Source organism: Cetorhinus maximus, chromosome 26 (genome assembly GCF_964194155.1).
Source record: "Cetorhinus maximus chromosome 26, sCetMax3.hap1.1, whole genome shotgun sequence".
In the NCBI taxonomy this organism is placed as follows: domain Eukaryota; kingdom Metazoa; phylum Chordata; class Chondrichthyes; order Lamniformes; family Cetorhinidae; genus Cetorhinus; species Cetorhinus maximus.
In genome coordinates this window covers 35,260,964-35,282,003 of record NC_135904.1, presented here as the reverse complement: position 1 = coordinate 35,282,003, position 21,040 = coordinate 35,260,964, and the positions used below count along the sequence as shown (strand labels likewise).

Here is a 21,040-nt window from a genome sequence, read left to right as displayed (position 1 = left end):
GAGAGTAGCTAAAGTAAACTTTGGTTCCTTAGAGGCAGAAACAGGAGAAATTATTATGGGAATGAGGAAATATAGAGAAATATTTTGGCCTGAATGGAAAATTCCACCCATAGAGTAACCAAGGGGGAGGGAGAATGAAGAACAAACAGTCAAGACAGAAAGCTTCAGCCGCATGTCTCTCTTTTCAGCAATATTCAAGAATGAGGAGCTTTTAGTAATTAATAATAAAAGCTAAAAGTATTGGAGAAACTAAAGAACTAAAAGCCAACAAATCCCCTAGACCTGATTGCCTGCACCAAGACTTTCAAAAGAGGTAGCCGCAGGGGTAGTGGATGCACAGGATATTTTCCTAAGGTTCCTGGGCCAGGATTTTTCCCTCGTCAGGTGAGCTTGGCCGGGGCGGGCAGGAGCGGCTGGGAAGCCGACCGCCACCCGCAATCAGGGCCAGAACGTGATTTCACGCTGGTGGGCCAATTAAGGCCCAGCCAGCGTGAAACGTGCGCTGCAACACTGCCTGTGTGGGGGTGGGGAGGAGGGTGAGCGCGAACTTCTGCAATTGCGTGCAGGAAAAGATCTCTGAGGCACAGCGTTGCCTCAGGAAGGTGAAGATTTTAAGAAATAAAAATAAAGACTTTTAAATTGTTAAAAAACATGTCCCCTCTTGTGACTCTGTCATATAAGCAGGGACACGTTATTAATGAAATGTTTAAATTTTAATTTAATTTTTAATAGCCGTTGGAAACCTCATCCTCCTGTGGATAGGTTTCCTAAAAAATCCAAAGGCCACTTGGCCTTTTTGCCTGCCCGCCAACCATAAGGTTGGACAAGCAGTGAAAAATTTCTTTCAATTATGACTTTAATGGCCTTAGTAGGCCTTTTAATTGTTGGCAGGCATGCTGCCAACCCCTGTGCGTGCCCACCGAAAGAAATATCACGCGAGTGTGCAACAACATCGGAACGCTCGCCCGCCGTCATCACGCGTTGTTTTACGCTTATTCGGGTCAGGTGCGCGCCCGCCCAATGAGTGTAATATTCTGGCCTTAGATTCTAAAAAGGTCCAAGCGGATTGGAAGTTAGCAAATGCAACATTGCTACTGAAGAAAGGAAGGAGAAAGGAAACAGGGAACTACAGACCAATTATCTGACATCAGTCTGTTATTGTTATGATAAGTATTAAAAAGAGATGAATTTCCCAATTTTACTTTTTAAGATTTTTACTGTAACAAACTAAAATGAACAACATCAAACATTAATTAACAGGCAACTAATACACCAAACTGAAGCAAAGGTACTTTTGCATTTACTAACACAACTGAAATATGCCTTATGAAATATTTGTACTGCATGTCACACTTCTAGCAGATATGTAGCAATTAAAGAAACAGTCCCAAATTCACTTCCAGCTCCCCAGTGGAGGTTCACTTCTCCCTACCGTGCCAGGTCAAAACTTCCAGTGTCCTTTGGCAATCGTTCCACTCCACTGACTTTTCCCAGATACAATTATCACCACCAAGGCACCCCTCGATGACTCCCCTTCCTTGAATCTTCAAGAGCCCCATCTATTCTATTTTCTTTCTTTTGAACAAAATCCAAATTCTTAAAAGCATGCTGCTTGGTTGTTAACACAAAACGGTTCTCCATGCTCTTCCACAACTGTAGCTTCTTTGTTTCTGTGTCTCAGCTGCAGCTGTCCTTTTTCTCTGAGATACTGTGAAAGGCAAGTTCAATGAGTTTGAGTTTTTCTCCCCAATGAACCTGGATCACACAGACATTTATACAAACTGAGGTGTTTAAAGGGGCCATTTCAAAACATAACCACCTTGTAAAGTTCAGCATTAGTGACATTATTAAGGAAGTCTTAACAATACACCTGGAAAATCATAGTGTGATCTGAAAGAGTCAACAGAGTTTTACAAAAGGCAAATTTTGTTTGACCAATGTATTAGAGTATTTTAAGGATGTAGATATAACTAGTAGGGTAGATAAAGGGGAGCAGCAGATGCAGTATATTTAAGGACATTCAATAAGGTGCCATAAAAGGTTGACACAGAAGCATTTTCAATTTGAAACACCGTAACTAGTGGAGTCATGCAGGAACAGTGATGTGGCCTCAGCTGTTTAGAATCTATATTAAAGACTTAAGCCCAAGAGGCCAAGGGTAATGTATACTTGCCTTAGAGGCAGTACTGTTAAGAGACTGGTTCCTGGAATTAGAAGGTTGCTCTATGATGAGAAGCTGAGTAAATTGGGCCTATACTCTCTAGAGTTTAGAAGGATGAGAGGTGATCTCATTGAAACACGTACGATTCTGAAGGGGCTTTTCAGGATCGTCACTGAGAGGTTTCCCCAGGTTGAGGAAACTAAAACATAGGCACAGTCTCAGGATAAGAGATCAATTACTTAGAGCTAAGGTGTGGAGAAATTTCTTCACTCAGAGGGTTGTGAATCTCTGGAATTGTCTACCCAAAGATAATGTATGCTCCATCGTTGAGTATATTTAAGGCTGAGATAGACAGATGTTGGGTTTCCCAGGAAATCAAGGGATATGGAGAGCAGGCAGGAAAGTGGAGTTAAGGCAGAAGATCGGCTATGATCATACTGAATGACGGAGTAGGCTCGAGAGGATGAAAGGTTTACTCCTGTTCCTATTTCTTAGTTTTTGTTGAAGCTATGTTAGCTTGTTTCTATATTAATGGGGCTTCCCCCAATTCACTGACTGTCTCATAATGATTAGTAGCTCTTCACAAATGTTATCATGTGTCTCCCTTAATCCCCTGGGGTAGGAGATTTGGTTTCTTTGAACCCTCTAAGCCTGACTAGAACATCCACCTGGTTGATGATGAGGTCTTTAATCTTGTATTCGTCACAGGAAGAAATTGCTGAAATCTTTTGGAATGATTTGTCCAAGAAAGCTTTCATCGAGCGTTACAAATATTCTCTTATCTCATTTTCATTGGCATCCTTTAAGGTTCTCATCACTTCCCTGACTACCTTCTCATAGTAATCTTATAGTAGAGGAGGAATTTCTTGCTGCTGTGTTTAGCATCTACAGCTTTATTCATTTCCTGTTTCCTTTAATGAAACTTTTGAAGTGCTTCTGAAATTTCCGTCATTAACCAAGAGCCCGCTCCCCCAGCTCCTTCTTCCTACAGGGTTTTAGCACCAATTTAACTTCCTCATTTCACTTCTGATTTTCTCAATGAACCATGTGCGTCATGCTATTTGAATATCTAATTTTAGCTATGGATGTGTGATGCACTTTCTTTGTAGTTTTTCTGTACCTTCCCTATTTTGACACGCTGGGTCAAGAGATCTCATGTATTACATTTATTAATTCTTACTCTAAAACACTTCCTGGCTTATACTCGGTTCATTGAAATGCCCCCTTAATATCATCTTCTTGATTTCACATATCCTCCCTATCACTTCAGAGAGTATTCGGTCCTTCCTCGAATTGGGAGCTGACGGTCAGTAACAAACCGAGTGTTATTTTAATTTCGTTGCATTGGAAATCTCCAGACAGACCATTTTACTGAGCACTTTCCATTCCTCCAGATCTGATTCCTTTACCTTCATTCCACTCTGAGGGAGTGCTGCACTGCCATAACTGTCTTTCAGATGAGACCTTGATTTAAGGCTCTAATGGCCCTCTCAGGCAGATGGAAAAGATCCCATGACACAATTTTGAAGAGCAGCAGGGTAGCTATTCTCAGTGTCCTGGCCAATATTTAAACCTGAATCAACATCACATAAGCAGATTATCATATTGCCATTTGTAGGAGCTTGCTACAAGAAAATTAGCTTCCGTGTTTCCTTATTGTAAGGGACAACACTTCAAAAGTATTTCATTAGCTGTAAAACTGAGTTTGTGAACAGCATTATATAAATGCAAGTTTTTATTTTCCATTTTCCCCAGTGTATTTATCATTTACAACTCTACCAGCCTCTTATAAAAACAAAAAGCTAAAAGCTACTGCGGATGCTGGAAATCCAAAACAAAAACAGAACTACCTGGAAAAACTCAGCAGGTCTGGCAGCATCGGCGGAGAAGAAATCAGTTAACGTTTCGAGCCTTCATGGCCCTTCTGCAGAACTGAAGCATAGTTAGGAGAAGGGAGAAATATAAACTGGTTTAAGGTTGGGGGGGGTGGGGTGGGGAAAGAGGGAAGTTGAGGGTGTGGTGATTGTGGAGATAAGCAGTGATAGGAGCAGATAATCAAAAGATGTCACAGACAAAAGGATCAAAGAGGTGTTGAAGGTGGTGATATTTGTCTAAGAAAAGTGCTAATTAAGAATGGAAGACAGGATACTCAAAGTACAGCTCTAGTGGGGGTGGGGTGGAAAAGACTAACAAGGTTTTAGTTTTAGATTTAAAAATAATGGAAATAGGTGGGGAAAGAAGAATCTATATAAATTATTGAAAAAAAAGGGAGGGGGGGGGAGAAACGGGGTGGGGATGGGGGGAGGGGGAGTTTAAGATCTAAAGTTGTTGAATTCAATATTCAGCCCGGAAGGCTGTAAAGTGCCTAGTCGGAAGATGAGGTGCTGTTCCTCCAGTTTGCGTTGGGCTTCACTGGAACAATGCAGCAAGCCAAGGACAGACATGTGGGCAAGAGCTAAAACTGAAGGGAATGGAGAAATTGAAGTTGCAGTGAATGCGGAGAAGCTGTAAATGTGCTCAGTCTTACAGATTTCTGGAATTGGAGTATTTGATAGATAAATAGAACTACATTTGCTGATAAAGTTAGGAATTGAGAAATTGTAGGTTCAGGTGTATGTAGAAACCTGATTAGTTGCAAAATATAGGAATGGTGATATTGAAGGCATATTTGTACGATCAACATTGAAAAATGAGTAGGATGTCAGAAATAGATCTATTTATGCTGTTGGACTGCAGACATTATTGGAGATTCAGTAATTGATTGAAATGGAGAAACTTGTTAAGTTTCTTCAGTTAAAATGGCAAGCGACAGGGAGGTTTGGGTCTTTCTTGCGGACAGACCGCAGGTGTTCCGCAAAACGGTCGCCCAGTTTGCGTTTGGTCTCTCCAAAAACTCTACATTGGAGAGACCAAACGCAAACTGGGCGACCGTTTTGCGGAACACCTGCGGTCTGTCCGCAAGAAAGACCCAAACCTCCCTGTCGCTTGCCATTTTAACACTCCACCCTGTTCTCTTGCCCACATGTCTGTCCTTGGCCTGCTGCATTGTTCCAGTGAAGCCCAACGCAAACTGGAGGAACAGCACCTCATCTTCCGACTAGGCACTTTACAGCCTTCCGGGCTGAATATTGAATTCAACAACTTTAGATCTTAAACTCCCCCTCCCCCCATCCCCACCCCGTTTCTCCCCCCCCCCCCTTTTTTTTCAATAATTTATATAGATTCTTCTTTCCCCACCTATTTCCATTGTTTTTAAATCTAAAACTAAAACCTTGTTAGTCTGTCCACCCCACCCCTACTAGAGCTGTACTTTGAGTATCCTGTCTTCCATTCTTAATTAGCACTTTTCTTAGACAAATATCACCACCTTCAACAACTCTTTGATCCTTTTGTCTGTGACATCTTTTGATTATCTGCTCCTATCACTGCTTATCTCCACAATCATCCTACCCTCAACTTCCCTCTTCCCCCCCCCCGCCGCCCCCCCCACCCCCCCCCCATCCCCACCTTAAACCAGTTTATATTTCTCCCTTCTCCTAACTATGCTTCAGTTCTGCCGAAGGGCCATGAAGGCTCGAAACGTTAACTGATTTCTTCTCCGCCGATGCTGCCAGACCTGCTGAGTTTTTCCAGGTAATTCTGTTTTCTACCAGCCTCTTCTCTATTTGATCTTTCCTGAGCAGCCTGTCTTCCCCTTTCCCCCGAATGTGTTGTACCAATCTCCACTTAGCGGGGTAAGCCATGTCAGGGAAATCCCCATTACACCTTATCTTCTACTGCACATCTGTCTCTAGCCTGTGTATTTGTCCTGATTGTTACCCACATTCATGTATTAACAATCTGGAATAAAGATTTCCCTTCTCCTGTGGTACCCGATCCAAACCTTACAACAGCTCTTAACAAACCCGAGTGTTATGTTTTCAGGTGATTGCAAAATGTATTTTTGTACACCTCTCTATGAATCTTCTCCTTGTCTCCAACTCCCACCACCATTCCTGGCTCTGTATGTTACAGTCTGGATTATGCTTGTGATGTTTAACTGTTAAAGTGGCCTGTTTCTGGAAGAATACTGCTCAAGTCCTATGATGTAGCTATCCAAATATAGGTGTCACAGTTCGGGTTTGTTGGGCTATTTACACACAGAGAGGGATTTTTTTTAAATCAGAGTTGCCTTTAAATGTGATGCTTCAAATATTCCTGCATTCCTGCTAGTTAATAAAAAGCTCTGATATTGGGTAATTAAGATGTTAAGAACATAACATAAGAACTTAAGAAATAGGACTAAGAGTAGGCCATTCAGCCCCTTGAGTCTGCTCCGCTACTCAATAAGATCAAAGCTGATCTGACTGTGGTCTTAACTCTACTTTCCTGCCTTTCCCACAACCATTGATTCTGCTATTGATTGAAAATCTGTCAGACTCAGCCTAGAGTATATTCAATGATCTAGCCTCCACTGCTCACTGGGGAAGAGAAGTCTAAGCACTAATAACCCTCTGAGAGAAGAAATTTCTCCTTATCACCATCTTACATGGGAAACCCCTTATTTTTCTATATTACCCCCTAGTTCTAGATTTCTTCGTTTCCCTGCAGACTATAAATAAACAGTCCAGTACCCTGACTAATGTCAGGCGAATGCAAAATTCTGGGATTTGTACCAGTATTTCTGGGATCAAATTCCATGATTCTGTCCATTTTCTATTAGCTCTGTAAATCAGTGGTCTGTGCATAAAAGTGATTGCACATGTGAAATTTTGCTTTTATCAGTAGCAGATAAAAATCTGAGCATCATGCTCTCCCAACTTTTTATTTATTTGTTCACAGGATGTGGGCGTCACTGGCTAGGCCAGCACTTATTGCCCGTCCTGAATTGCCCTTGAGAAGGTGGTGGTGATCTTGTTGAACTGCTGCAGTCCATGAGTTGCAGGAACATCCACAGTGCTGTTAGGGAGTTCCAGGATTTTGACGCAGCGACAGTGAAGGAACGGTGATATAGTTCCAGGTGAGGATGGTGTGTAGCTTGGAGGACAACTTCCAGGTGGTGGTGTTCCTATGCACCTGCTGCCCTTGTCCCTCTAGATGGTAGAAGTCATGGGTTTGGAAGGTGCTGTCGAAGGAGCCTTGATGAGTTGCTTAAGTGCATCTTATAAATGGGACACACTAATGCCATCTGTGCATCTGTGGTGGATGGGATGCTAGACAAGCAGGTTGCTTTGTCCTGCATGGTGTTGAGCTTCTTGAGTGTTGTTGGAGCAGCACTTATGCAGGCAAGTGGAAAGTATTCTTGTGTACAAATAGTCGTTTTATAGTACAGAACTTGAGTATTGCTAGAAACAGAAATATGTAAAAGCTTTTCATCTTCCACTCATCAGGACACTTTGCAAGAAAACCAATATAAGGAGAAAACAACAGTTTATACTGTATGAAAAGAGAGTGTTGATTGGTTGGCAAGTGGACTCTGAATGAGAGGCATTGTCATGGGGAATGCACCAAACCATGGGGCAGAATTTTCGGGTCAGTGGGCGGCCGCAATCGGCGGGCCCAGGAGCAGCTGGGGAACGGACCGCCGACTGCGATCAGCCCCCGACCGCGATTTCATGCGGGATGGCCAATTAGCAGCCAGCCAGCGTGAAAGGTGCGCTGAAAGGCTCAGCTCTGCTGGGGCGGGGGCAGGAGGAGGTCGAGCACTGAAGTCAGCGCGGGTGTGGGAAGGAAAGCTCCCTGAAGGCAGAGAGCGGACGAACTTAAAATCAATAAAAACAGAATGTAAAATCGGGAAAAAAATGTCCATGCGTCAGAATGAGACACCTCAAGTTAAGGATGATGAAACTCTTTTCAAAACATTTAAATCTTTTTTTTAATTAATCACGGAAACCTCATCCCGCCCTTGAATGAGGTTTCCTCAAAAATGCAAAGACCGATTCGCCTGCCTGCCAACCGTAACATTGGGTGAGCAGTGAAAAATCACCGTCAATTGTTACTTTAATGGCCTTACTAGGCCTCTTAGTCGTCAGCGGGCACACTGCCAACTCTCACACGTGCCCGCCAACCAAAATATTGCTCAAGTACACGATGATGTCGGGACACTCGCCTGACATCATCGCGCGCTATTTCATGCTCGAGTATTTCGAGCGCGTGCCCACACGCCGAGTGGAAAATTCTACCCATGGTGACTGACAGTTAAGTGCCAAGCATTGCTTGAAATTTAAACTAGGCAGCTTGACCCTGATTGGTTAAGGCAGTGCCCTGAGGAATATGAGTCAGTGAATGGCTGTCACTTATTTTGTTTAGCTGAAACAGGCGCAATGTGTGTGCATGTTCTTTCTGTCTGCAAAGAACAGGGCCCTGTGTATTAATATATGTAGCTTCCAGTACACTCAAATGTGCCACACTGCGAGCTTGACTGACAATCTGAAATTAGTTGTCAGTGTAATTCTTAGCACACTGAGCATTATTTAGGAATGTTGTCCAATCGTGGAATCACATTTAAAGTTGGACACTATGTTTTGAGTTTTGCAAGTAAGGGCTGCTTGAATATGGTCTGTACCCTGCCCATTGTGAACAATGACTGGGACATCCAAAACAAAAACAGAATTACCTGGAAAAACTCAGCAGGTCTGGCAGCATCGGCGGAGAAGAAATCAGTTAACGTTTCGAGCCTTCATGGCCCTTCGGCAGAACTGAAGCATAGTTAGAAGAAGGGAGAAATATAAACTGGTTTAAGGTGGGTGGTGGGGGGGCGGGGGGGGGGAGAGACACATTGAGGGTGTGGTGATTGTGGAGATGAGCAGATAATCAAAAGATGTCACAGACAAAAGGGTCAGGACTGGGACATGCTGTTTGATACAATCCACCAGTCTTTGGGATTCATGGCCAACATGCCTAGCATCACACTGGCACTGAAATTCATCAACCGCATTACTCATTTGTGTGATAGGCAGAAGGTCTGTTTGGCTTGATGGCACCATCCTGTAAGTGGCGAATACCACTCGTGTTGCTACTGCATAGTAGCAGCATGAAACAGCTAGCATCACCTGTTGCTCGAATTTTTGAGATACCTTGCCCTTCCAGGGTAACCTGAGGTAGACTGGGCACTTTTCAGGGCCGACAGTGATGGCCTTAGGCTCGTTTATGAATTTGCGCGATATACAGTGTGAAATGATCTGATCAGGGTAGCCATTATGCTGCAGAATGCCTTTGACGTGCCCTATTTCAGCATCAAGCTTGCACAGTTAGCAAATGGCTCCGGCCCTATTTACAAGGTTGCCAATAAAATCAGTCTTATTGCGTGGGGAACTGTAATCCCAATGCATATATTGACCAGCGAAAGAAGGCTTGTGGTAGATCACGCCTGGCAGATTTCCCAACTAGTAGGTCAAGGTAAGGGAGTTCATTTGACTGTTCCATTTCAAAGGTGAATTTGAGCGCAGGATGGAGCCTATGAAGATATGTAAGGAAACTGTATAAATTGTAAATTGCATATAAATTGTATAAAGTGTTGTTTTCCCCTTATGTTGGTATTCTTGTGCTGTCCTGACGAGTATAAGATGAAAAGCTTTAACATGTCTCTTTTTTCAGCTATACTATCACTATTCATAGCTCCAGACTACAACATGGATGTAAAAAACACATGCTGCCACAGACTCCCTGCCTATAACACACCATCACCACCACATTTAAAATTGTTTCTTTAAACGTAAAAAACTTAGAGGAAGACCTTTTCATGGCTAAATTTATAATTGATCTCACTGGCCAGTATTGTCAGTCACTTAGGGCATTCATGCATATGTAGAAAATACAGTACAGAAACAGGCCATTTGGGCCAACTTGTCTATTTATACTCCACAGAGTCCCCTCCCAATCCATTTACCTCATTTCAGCCTTTCTATTCCCTTTGCTCTCATGTACTGATCTAGTTTCCTTTAGAAAGTACCTAAGCTGTTTGTTTCCACCTTTTCCTGTGGTAGGAAGCTCTGAAATTTCTACTTATTTCTCTATTGGATTTATTATTAACCATTTGTATTTAAGGATGTAGTTTTGGATTGCCCCATATAGGAAAAAATGTTTATCCAGTTGGCATCTGAACAAAACAGAAAAATTAAATTTCATCCTGATGATGTATATTCTAATTGAGGGCTTGGCGTATGATACACATTGCAGCTCCCGCGAGCCCTGACTAACAATCAAAGATTTAGGGTTGCCAACTGTGATTAAATGTATTCCTGGAGGTTTCATCACACAAATTGCCCCCACTCTCCAGCCATTAGTTGGCCAATAACATCCATCCTTGTGACACGCTGCCTTCCTACCTCCATTGGAAAGCAAAAAGACTCCTTACCCAATTGAACGATGTTTGATTGTTAGCCTTTTCCTCTCCATTTTCAATATTTTTAGATCACATAAGGAGAAATGTTCAAAGAAAATTAAAAGAAAAACTATCTTTTTTAATGTCCCTATGATTTTTTTCCCCAGGATTGCACACAGCAGTGTCCATAGAGATTGATTTTCAATTCCTACAGACTCCCAGGGTAGTCCTGGAAGGGTGGCAAATAGCAAAAACATACAAAAGTAATGAAGTAATATTTTGCATTGCAGCCTTTGTGCAGCTGCCTTGCTAGAGCAAGCAATGTTGCATTGACAGGGATCTTCCACCCCCACCCCCGGGCTCTTTGATTGACAGGAGCAAAGGTTCCTCGTGCCGGCCATGACGCAGCGCCTGCCCCTGGCAGCCAATGGGAGGCGCCGCCGCCGTGTGTGACGTCAGGGGCAGGCTGAGCGGGCCGCTTTGTCCGTGTAAACAGGGCCGGGAGGGCGAGCGAGCGGGGCTGAGCCGAGCCGGCGGACATAGGCCGCTCGCTCTTTTCCCTTTCTTTTTTCCGTTATTTTAATTTCAGAGGTAGGTCACTGCCGCCGCGGGATTTGAGGCGGGTTCTTCCCCAGTCTGTATAAGTGATGTGGAGACGGAGCGGGCCCAATTGGGCCCCGGTTGCTGAAGGGATTTGATTCTGCTCCCTACCTGCTCTTGTTTATTTGAATTATCATTCTCGGTCCCTGTCAGTCAGGCCGCCCCAGGCCTCGCACCCTCCACTTAACCCCAACTCCGATTTAGGAAGTGCCAACATGGGAGGCGGCCAGAGGAGGGGCGGGGCCAATTCTGATTTGATTGACACCGTCGTGAGCCAATAGGAACCAGCAGTTCCCCATTTGGCGGCCGAGACTGACAGCATCATGGGGATGCCGTGACCAATCAGCGTAGCGGGACTTCGGGCATAGGGCGGGATTTGAGGCTGGCGGGTGAGACTTGGTGGTTGGGGGGGGGAAGGGGTGATGGATTCGGGATCGGGCTGTCCACCGGCCTTCGGTCCGGCACAGCTGACTGCCAGGGGAAGGGGAAAGGCTCTAACGGAACAAGGCCCTGGGATTTATTTCCTAGCGAGATAGTGCGGGGCCCCGGGTTTACCTCCCAGGGATATCCGGTTTATTCCGCGGATGATCTGTGAGCCCTTTAAACATGATTTGGGAGGGCCTGGTCCCGGGTGGGGGGCGGGGCTTTGGAAATCGGGGGGCGGGATTTGGCTGTTTCCCGTTGGGGGCGGGACTATTTTTGCAATGGTGAGCGCGCGCAGGTGGGTGGGGCTAAGCTTCTCAGACCACACCCCCCCCTCCCCCGGAACCTGCTGTTGGAGATGATGTCATGCAGAACACCTAAAGTACAAGCGCTGACTTTGCCATTAGTACATTGTGACTAAAGATATTCGGATGTTTTTTTAAAAAAAGGATAAAGCAGGTACAGTGGCTTTACATTCAAAAATACTAAAGGTATTATATGAGCCTGGCTGCGTTTAAACTATGACTTGCTGTAAGAAGAACACATTCGTTTTGTACATACAATTGTATCCTGTGTTACGTCGTTCAAGAGTCTGATTTCTGTAATCAGCTGATGTAGCTGTGTTTTTTTCTAAAATAACCTTGGATTTGCCATTAATTTAGTTCCTTGAATTAATTTTAAATGTCACTCCCTCTTTAAAGTATATTTTGTTATTTAATTACCTTCCCTCCAAATTATAAAAGCTGCTTCCCAATTGCAAAGCATAACAGGATGGACAGGACAGTCTGCTATAGAGCCATTAAGGGATAGTAATAATCAAACCAGATGGATTGCCTAAGCATCAGATTCAGACATGACAAAGGCACACCCAGCCTAGTCAACCCTGCAATGTCTTCCTCATTAATATCTGGGAACTTGTGCCAAAATTGGGAGAGTTGTTCCACAAACTAATCAAACCACAGCCTGACATAGTCATACTGCATCATGGCCAATGTCCTAGACACACACTCCACCATTCCTGGGTATGTCCTGATCCACCAGCAGGACAGTGGTATACAGACATGCATAAGTGGTCTTGAGAGTCCTCAACATTGACCCGGTGATGTCCCAAGGCATTAGATCAAATATGGGCAAGGAAACCTGTAATATAAACAAAATGCTGGGAATGCTTAGCAGGTCATGCAACATTTGTGGATCAAAAAAAATGTTAACATATCAAGCAGGTGACGTTTTTAGAACTGGAAGAAGTCAGAGATAGAACAAGTTTTAGTACAAAGGAAGGGAAAAGGGGAGGAGGAATAAATAGGCATGTGTATATGTGGAAGGAAGGAATAATTGAATGAATAGCAGAATCATTACCAATATCTGCTGCTTGAACGAAAGGAAGCAGTGGTATTGATGTAAAATGTTGAACTTGGTATCAAGTTTATAAAGTTGTAAAGTTGTAATCGAAAGATGAGGTACTGTTCCTTGAGCTTCATTGGGACAGTGTAGGAAGCCAGGGTTAAAGTGAGAGTTGGGCAGAGAATTAAAATGGTAACCAGCCAGAAGTTTGGTCATGCTGTGGTCTGAGCAGAGGTACTGGGAAAGCCAAATGCAGATTCAACGTAGAAGAGGCTATTCGCTGCTCATGATGCAGAGCATATTGAAAGAACTACAAGTAAATTGCTGTTTCACCTAGAAGGAGTGTTTGGGATCCTGGAGGGTGAGCAGGGAGGAGATGGAAGGGCATCTTTGCTGCCATGGGAACAGGGGTGGATATTTGGGTGATGAAAGAGTGGTCAAAGTACCCTCAGTATACTAGGAAGGGAAAAATGTGGCATTTCACTGGAAGTGTTTGATCCATTGAATGTGGAGGCTAGTGGCGGAGTGGTAATGTCACTGGACCTGTAATCCAGAGAACCAAGCTAATGCTCTGGGTACATGAGTACAAATCCCGCAATGGTGGCTGATTTTTTTTTAAAAAATTAAAAACTTCAATTAATAAAATCTGGAATTGAAAGCTAGTTCCAGTAATGGTGATCATGAAACTATTACTGATTGTTGTTAAAAAAAACCCTTTGGCTCACTAATGCCCTTTATATGGAAGCAAATCTGCCACCCTTACCTGGTCTGGGCTACATGTGACTTCAGAGGCACAGCAATTTGGTTGCATCTTAACTGCCCTCTGCAATGGCCTAGCAAGCCACTTAGTTCAAGAGCAATGAGGGATGGGCAACAAATTTTGGCCTTGTCAGTGATGTTCATATCCCATGAAAGAGTAAAGAAAAAACATGATAGGGTGGAAAGTAAAGGGAAGGGGAGAGAGAGTTTGGGAAATGGATCAATTAAGGTTGAGCACCCCATCTACTTTGGAGGGGCATCCTCAGTTGAGGCAAAAGGAAGACATTTCAGAAATGCTGACGTGGAGGGTCAGAACGAATATGACAGAAACTGGAAGAATGGAGCATTGGGAAAGTTGTGGATGTATGTCAGGAGAGACCGGATCACGGGAGAAAAAATCAGTTCCATGGGGCAGTGGGTTTACCATGGCAGCAGAATGAAATGTAATTTCTGGAATGTACATGTGATGGGTTTCTAGAACAGTATGTTGAGGAACCAACTAGAGAATGGGCTATTTTAGATCTAGTATTGTGCAATGAGAAAGGGCTAATCAACCTCATTATAAAGGAGCCTTTAGGGAAGAGTGACCATAATATAATAGAATTTTGCATGAAGTTTGAAAGTGATGTAGTTCAATCCAAACCTAGGGTCTTTAATCTAAACAAAAGAAACTACGAAGGTATGAGGGGCAAGTTTACCTAAGTAGATTGGGAAACTACGTTAAAAGGTATGACAGTAGGCAGGCAATGACTAGTGTTTAAGAATTAATACATCATTTGCAACAAATTTGCATTCCTTTAAGGTATAAAAAGCCAGTAGAAAAAGTGATCCAACCATGACGATCAAGAGAAGTTAATGATTCTATCAGATCAAAGGAAGAAACATATAAAGTTGCCAAAAAGTAGTAAGTCTGAAGATTGAGAACATTTAAAAATTCAACAAAAGAGAACCAAGAAATTGATAAAGAGCGAGCAAATAGAATACGAAATTAAACTAGCAAGGAACGTAAAGACAGACTATAAAAGCTTCTATAGATATGCAAAAAGGAAAAGGTTAGTAAAGATGTGTGGGCCCATTACAGGCAGAGAATGTAAAATTTCTAATGGAGAATAAAGAAATGGCAGAAAAACTAAACAAATACTTTGTGCCTGTCTTCATGGAGGAAGATGCGAAATACCTCCCTGAAACATTGGTATGTTGCCTCCCTGATGCCAGAGTCAAGGATGTCACAGAGCAGCTGCAGCACATTCTTCTGGGGGAGGGTGAACAGCCAGAGGTCGTGGTCCACATTGGTACCAATGACTTGGGTAGGAAGGGTGATGTGGTCCGTCAGCAAGAATTTAGGGAGCTAGGTAGAAAATTGGCATGCAGGACCTCAAATGTAGTAATCTCTGGATTACTCCCAGTGCCACGGTCCCAGTGAGAAATAGGAGGGCAAGGCATATGAATGCATGGCTGGGAAGATGGTGCAGGTGGGAGGGCTTTAGATTCCTGGGACACTAGGACTGGCCCTGGGGGAGATGGTACCAGTATAAGTCAGATGGGTTGCACCTAAACTGAGCTGGGACTGAGTTTTACTACTGCTGTTGAGAAGGCTTTTAAACCAGCTCAGCAGGGGTGTGGGAACCAAGAGAAAATATTAGAGAGGAATACCAGGGTGCACAAAATACTGGGAGGGATAGATAGCACTAGTATAGTGAATAGTAAGTTAATAGGTGAAGTTGGGGAGAAAGTAACAAAATCTAAATCAGGGTTACTATGGATGTATGTGAATGCACTGAGTAGAGTAAAATTGGAGAGTTACAGGCGCAGATTGCCATGTGGAAATATGTTGTAGCGATAACAAAGACCTGGCTCGAGGAAGGGCAGAACTGGGTGTTAAGTATTCCCGGGTACAAGGTGTATCAGAAAAGATAGGAGAGGAGGGGTGGCGGTGTTGGTTAAGGAGAGCATGCAATACTGGAGAAAGAGGATGTCCCAGACTGTTCAAGGACAGAATCAATTTAGCTGGAGCGAAGGAACAAAAAGGGTGCAATTTCATTGCTCGGTGTAGTCCATAAACCGCCAACTAGTGAGAAGGACGTAGAAGAACAAATCTGCAGGGAAATTACAGAGATGCAAGCATTATAGAGTAGTTATAATGGGTGACTTTAATTATCTGAGAACCACTGTCCCAGTCTACAATATAAAGGGTGGACAGGGGCAAAAAGTTCCTAGATTGCGTTCAGGAAAATTTTCTACAGTGTGACCAATCCAACAGAAAAAGATGTAATGTTGGACCTGGTTTTTGGAAATGAGTTGGGCCAAGTAGATCAAGTGTTAGTGGGGGAACATTTAGGAGACAGTGATCATTGTATTGTAAAATTTGGGATGATGATAGAAAAGGATGATAGGCAATTCAGATTAAGAATAATTAACTAGGCAAAAGCCAATTTTGATGGGTCAAGAACAGAGCTGGGCCAGATAGACTGGAATGAAAGATTGGCGGGAAAAACTAGCATAACAATGGGCTACCTTCAAAAAAGAATTGGTTCGGGCACAGTCAAGATATATTCCATCAAAAGGTAAAGGTAGGGCAAACAATTCCAGAGCTCCCTGGATGGAAAAGGGGATAGAAATTAAGATAAAGAAGGATAAGTGTGCTTATGACAGGCGTCAGGTAGAAAATACAATTGAGAACCAAGAGGAATACAGAAGGTTCAGAGGGGAGGTGAAAAAGCATATCAGAAAAGTGAAATGGGATTATGAGAAAAGACTGGCAGCCAACATAAAGGGGTACCCCAAAGTCTTCTATAGGCATATAAATAGTAAAAGGGCGGTGAAAGGAGGAGTGGGGTCGATTAAGGACCTAAAAGGGAATTTACACATGGATGATGGGGCCATGGCTGAGGTATTAAGTGAATACTTTGCATCTGTCTTTACCAAAGAAGTAAATGCTACTCAGGCCATGATGACAGACAAGAAAACTGTGTCACTAGAAGGGTTCAAAATTGATAAGGAGGAAGTGTTGAATAGACCATCGGAACTTAAAGTTGAAAGGCACCGGGACCGGGAGAGATGCATTCAAGGATATTGAAGGAAGTGACAGTAGAAATTGCAGGGGCATTGGCCATAATTTTTCAGTTTCTGGGTAGGTACCAGAGGACTGGAGAATTGCAAACATTACGCCCTAGTTCAAAAAAGGTTGTAAGGATAATCCCAGTAATTACAGACCAGTCAGTTTAACTTCAATGATGGGCAAGATTCTAGAAACAATTATTCAGCATAGAATTAGTAGTCACATGGAAAAATATGGGTTGATAAGGAAGAGCCAACATGGATTTCTAAAGGGGAAATCGTATTTAGCTAACTTGCTGGAGTTTTTTGAAGAGGTAACAGAAAAGGTCGATGAGGGTATTGCTGTTGATGTGCTGTACGTTAACATTTGATACAGTGCCACACAACAGACCTGTGAGAGAAGTTATTGCTCATGGAATAAAAGGGACAGAAGGAATGTAGATACAAAATTGGCTGAAAAATAGGGAGCAGAGAGTAATGGTCAATGGATATTTTTCGGCCTGGAGGAGGGTTTGTAGTGGAGTTCCCTAGGGGCTGTATTGGGACCCTTGATTTTCCTGATATATATTAATGATCTAGATCTTGGTGTGCTGGGGACTCTTCTCCTTGGAGAGAAGGCAGCTAAGAGGAGATTTGATTGAGATGTTTAAAATTGAGGTGGCTGGACAGAGTATATAGGGAGAAGCTGTTCCCGCTCGTAAAAGGATCAAGGACGCAAGGGCACAGATTTAAAGTGATTTACAAAAGAAGGAAATGTGACGTGAGAAAAAACTTTTTCACACAACGAATGGTTCGGGTCTGGAATGCGCTGCCTGGAAGTGTGATGGGAGGCAGGTTCAATCGAGGCATTCTAGAGGGCATTAGATGATTGTTTCTATTCAAACAATATGCAGGGGACCGGGAAAAGGCAGGGCAATGGCACAAGGTCATAATGCTCATTTGGAGAGCTGGTGCATACACAATGGGCCGAATGGCCACTCCTGTGCTGTTAAAATTCTGAGATTCTGTGATATTAGGTAGCCAAGGGACTAGTGGGATTTAGCATCTGAAAGAAAATTAGTATTAGTAAAAAAAGTGCTGGCGAAATTAATGGGGCTGAAAGCTGATAAATCCCTTGGGCCTGATGATCTACATCCCACACCCCAATCCCTGTTGAAAAAGGGCTGTGTAGAGATAGTGTAGCATTGATGATCATCTTTCAAAATCTATAGATTCTGGAATGGCGCCTGCAGATTGGAAAGTAGCCAATATCACCCCACTATTTAAGAAAGGAGGGAGATAGAAAACCAGGAACTACAGATCTGTTCGCTTGACATCAGTAGTAGGGAAATTGCTAGAATCCATTCTAATGGATGTGATAACAGGGCACTTAGAAAATAATGGTGAGCAGAGCCAGCATAGATTTATGAAAGGGAAATCATGTTTGACAAACTTGTTGAAGTTTTTTGAGAATGTTACTAGCAGAATAGATAAGGGAGAACGAGTGTATGTGGTGTATTTGGATTTTCAGAAAGCTTTCGATAAGGTCCCACACAGGAGGTTAGTAAGCAAAATTAGAGCTCATGGGATTGAGAGAAATATACTGACATGGATTGAAGATTGGTTAATGGAGAGAAAACAGTGTGTAGGGATAAATGGATCATTCTCAGGTTGGCAGACTGTGACTATTAGGATACCGCAAGGGTCAGTACTTGGGGCCCCAGTTATTCACAATCTATATCAATGATCTGGATGTGGGGACAAAATGCAATATTTCCAAGTTTGCAGATAATACAAAACTTGGTGAGAATGTGAATTGTGAGGAGGATGCAAAGAGGCTTCAAGGAGACTAAGTGAGTGGGTAGATGGAATATAATGTGTAAAAATGTGTAGTTATCCACTTTGGTAGGGAAAAACAGAAATGCAGAGTATTTCTTAAGTGGGAAGAGATTGGGAAATGTTGCTGTCTAAAGAGACTTGGGTGTCCTTGTTCATAAGTCACTGAAAGCTAACATGGAGGTGCAACAAGCAATTAGAAACAGTATGTTAGCTTTTATTGCAAAGAGACTTGAGTGCAGGAATAAGGAAGTCTTGCTGCAGTTGTATAGAGCCTTGGTGAGACCACACCTGAAGTATTGTGTGCAGTTTTGGTGGTCTTACCTAAAGAAGGATATACTGGCCAGAGAGGGAATGCAACAAAGGTTCATCAGACTAACCTCGGATGGTGGGATGGTCCAGTGAGGTAAGATTGAGGAGGCTGGGCCTGTATTCTCTAGAGGATGAGATGTTTAGAAGAATGAGAGGTGGTCTCATTGAAGTGTACAAAATGTTTACAGGGCTTGACGCGGTAGATGCACGAAGGATGTTTCCCCTGGCTGGGGGGGGGGCGGGGGTCTAGAATTGGGGGACACAGTCTAAGAATAAGAGGTAGGCCATTTAGAACCGAGCTGAGGAGGAATTTTTTCAGTCAGAGGGTGGTAAATCTTTGGAAAACTCTACCCCCGAGGGCTGTGGTGGCTCAATGATTGACCTCTTCTTTGAACATACTCAATAGATTTTTAGATACCAATGACATTAAGGGATACATGGGTAGTGCAAGAAGATGGCTTTGAGGTAGAGGATCAGCCATGATCTAGTTAAATGGCGGAGCAGGCTCCATGGCTGAATAGCCTAGTCTTATGTTCCTTGAAGCAGCATGCCAGAGACTGATCCTACAACTAAAGGATCAGATCAAATCTCTGCAGTACTGCCACACCGAATCATGACTCATGCTGGCCAGTTAAGCAACTGAAGAGAGCAGGAGGCTGCATGAATACCTATTCTCAATGATGGAAGATCCTAGTTTGTGAATGCGAAAGACAAGACTGAAACGTTTGCAGCCGACTTCAGCCTGAAGTGCTGAGCTGATGTTCCTTCTCAGCCTCCTCCTGAGATTCCCAGCATCACAGAATAGCAGTCTTCAGCCAATTCGATATACTACATGTGATATCAAGAAATGGCTGGGTGCACTAGATACAGTAAAGCTGTGGGACCCAACAACATGTGCTGTCTTAGGAGATACAGTTCATTTTGTGCACATCAGTTCCCAGAACTAGAGAGTGACGATTTGGCCATCAGTGGGGCAAGGATATGTAACTGGTAATTCTGTGATTAGCTGGCTGTAACATGTTGTCTTGTAAAATACAAAAGTTGAAAATATTGTTGTAGCATCACCACTGAACATTTTTATAGCCCTCTTACTGTAGTAAAATGCCCCAAGGTGCTTCGCAGCAGTGATATCAAAGAAAATTTGACATTGAGCCATATGAGAGGCGAGGACAGGTGGCTGTTTTTAAGGAGCACTTTAGATGGTAGAGGGTTTTGAGGAGAGAATTGCGGAGTTTAGGTCTCAGACAGCTGAAGGCACTGCCAGCAATGGTGACACAATTAAAAATCAGGGATGCGTAAGGGGCCAGAATTTGAGAAATGTTCTGATGAAAGGTCATTGATCTGAAGCACTAGTTCTGCTGCTTTTTCCACAGTTGCTGTTTGACCTGTTGAGCATTCACAGTATTTTACTTTTGTATTGTAGGAAAGAATTGTGGTCCAAGCACTCCATCCTGAAATGTATGGGCTTGCTCCAGTGTCAGCAGTGGTACAAACCTCTCCTAGCCCTTGTAGCCCTTGCTGCCTGAGAAGCTAGGCCATGTTACAGATTGGTTGTGTTGGACAGTCACATCATTGTCAGTTATTATTAATTCGTAGAATTACTTGGCACAGAAACAGGCCATTCTGCCCAACTAGTCCATGCCGGTGTTTATTCTCCACATGAGCCTTCTCCCATCTTTCCTTATCTAAATCTGCCATTGTAATCCTCTATGCCTTTCTCTCATACGCTTGTCTAGCTTCCCCTTAAAAGCATCTGCACTATTTGCCTCAATCATTCCCTGTGGTCGTGAGTTCCACATTCTCACCATTCTTTGGATAAAGAAGTTTCTTCTGAATTTCCTATAGGTGACAATTTTATATCGCTGGCCTCTGTTATGCTGTTCATGGGAGAAAACAATTTCTCTGTACTCACTCTATCAAAACCTTTCAGAATTTTAAAAGCTTTGCTATGGCCAGCCCTGCTTTTTTCATACAGCCTGTCCATTTTTTTTTGAAAAGTATACCCAGTCATTTTTGGTGTCATCCTTGTAAATCTTTTCTGCACCCTCTCCAGTGCCTCTGACCGTAAGAACTACATGCAGTACTACCGTGTGGTCTAACCAAGGTTCTATCCAGGTTTAGCATAACTTCCTTACTTTTATTCCTCTAGAAATCAAGTTCAGTGCTCGGTTTGCTTTTTTTTAATGGCCTGCTAACTTGGAGTGTAACATTTAGTGATTGCTGTATTTGTACTGGGAGATCCCTTTGTTCCTCTACCCCACATAGAC

The 21,040-nt window shown here is 43.1% G+C and overlaps 1 protein-coding gene and 1 long non-coding RNA gene across 11 annotated transcripts in view; one reads left to right on the top strand and one right to left on the bottom strand.

The window, feature by feature from the left end:
- Positions 1 to 1,196: 1,196 nt before the first annotated feature.
- On the bottom strand, positions 1,197 to 11,292 carry LOC144668424 (uncharacterized). Its single transcript, XR_013573497.1, has 2 exons — positions 11,175 to 11,292; positions 1,197 to 1,708 (listed from the first exon to the last, which is right to left on the bottom strand). It is a non-coding gene; the product is annotated as an uncharacterized LOC144668424 (long non-coding RNA).
- The window catches only part of zfand6 (zinc finger, AN1-type domain 6), a 54,415-nt gene continuing 44,294 nt past the window's right edge, over positions 10,920 to 21,040 (top strand). For 8 of the 10 annotated variants that reach the window (XM_078530466.1, XM_078530467.1, XM_078530464.1 and 5 more), the window contains exon 1: positions 10,920 to 11,054. The gene's annotated coding sequence lies outside the window, so the exon portion shown is untranslated. Of the gene's footprint in view, positions 11,055 to 11,744; positions 11,946 to 21,040 lie in introns of those variants that run through there. The other 2 variants (XM_078530461.1, XM_078530460.1) reach the window with 2 other exon arrangements.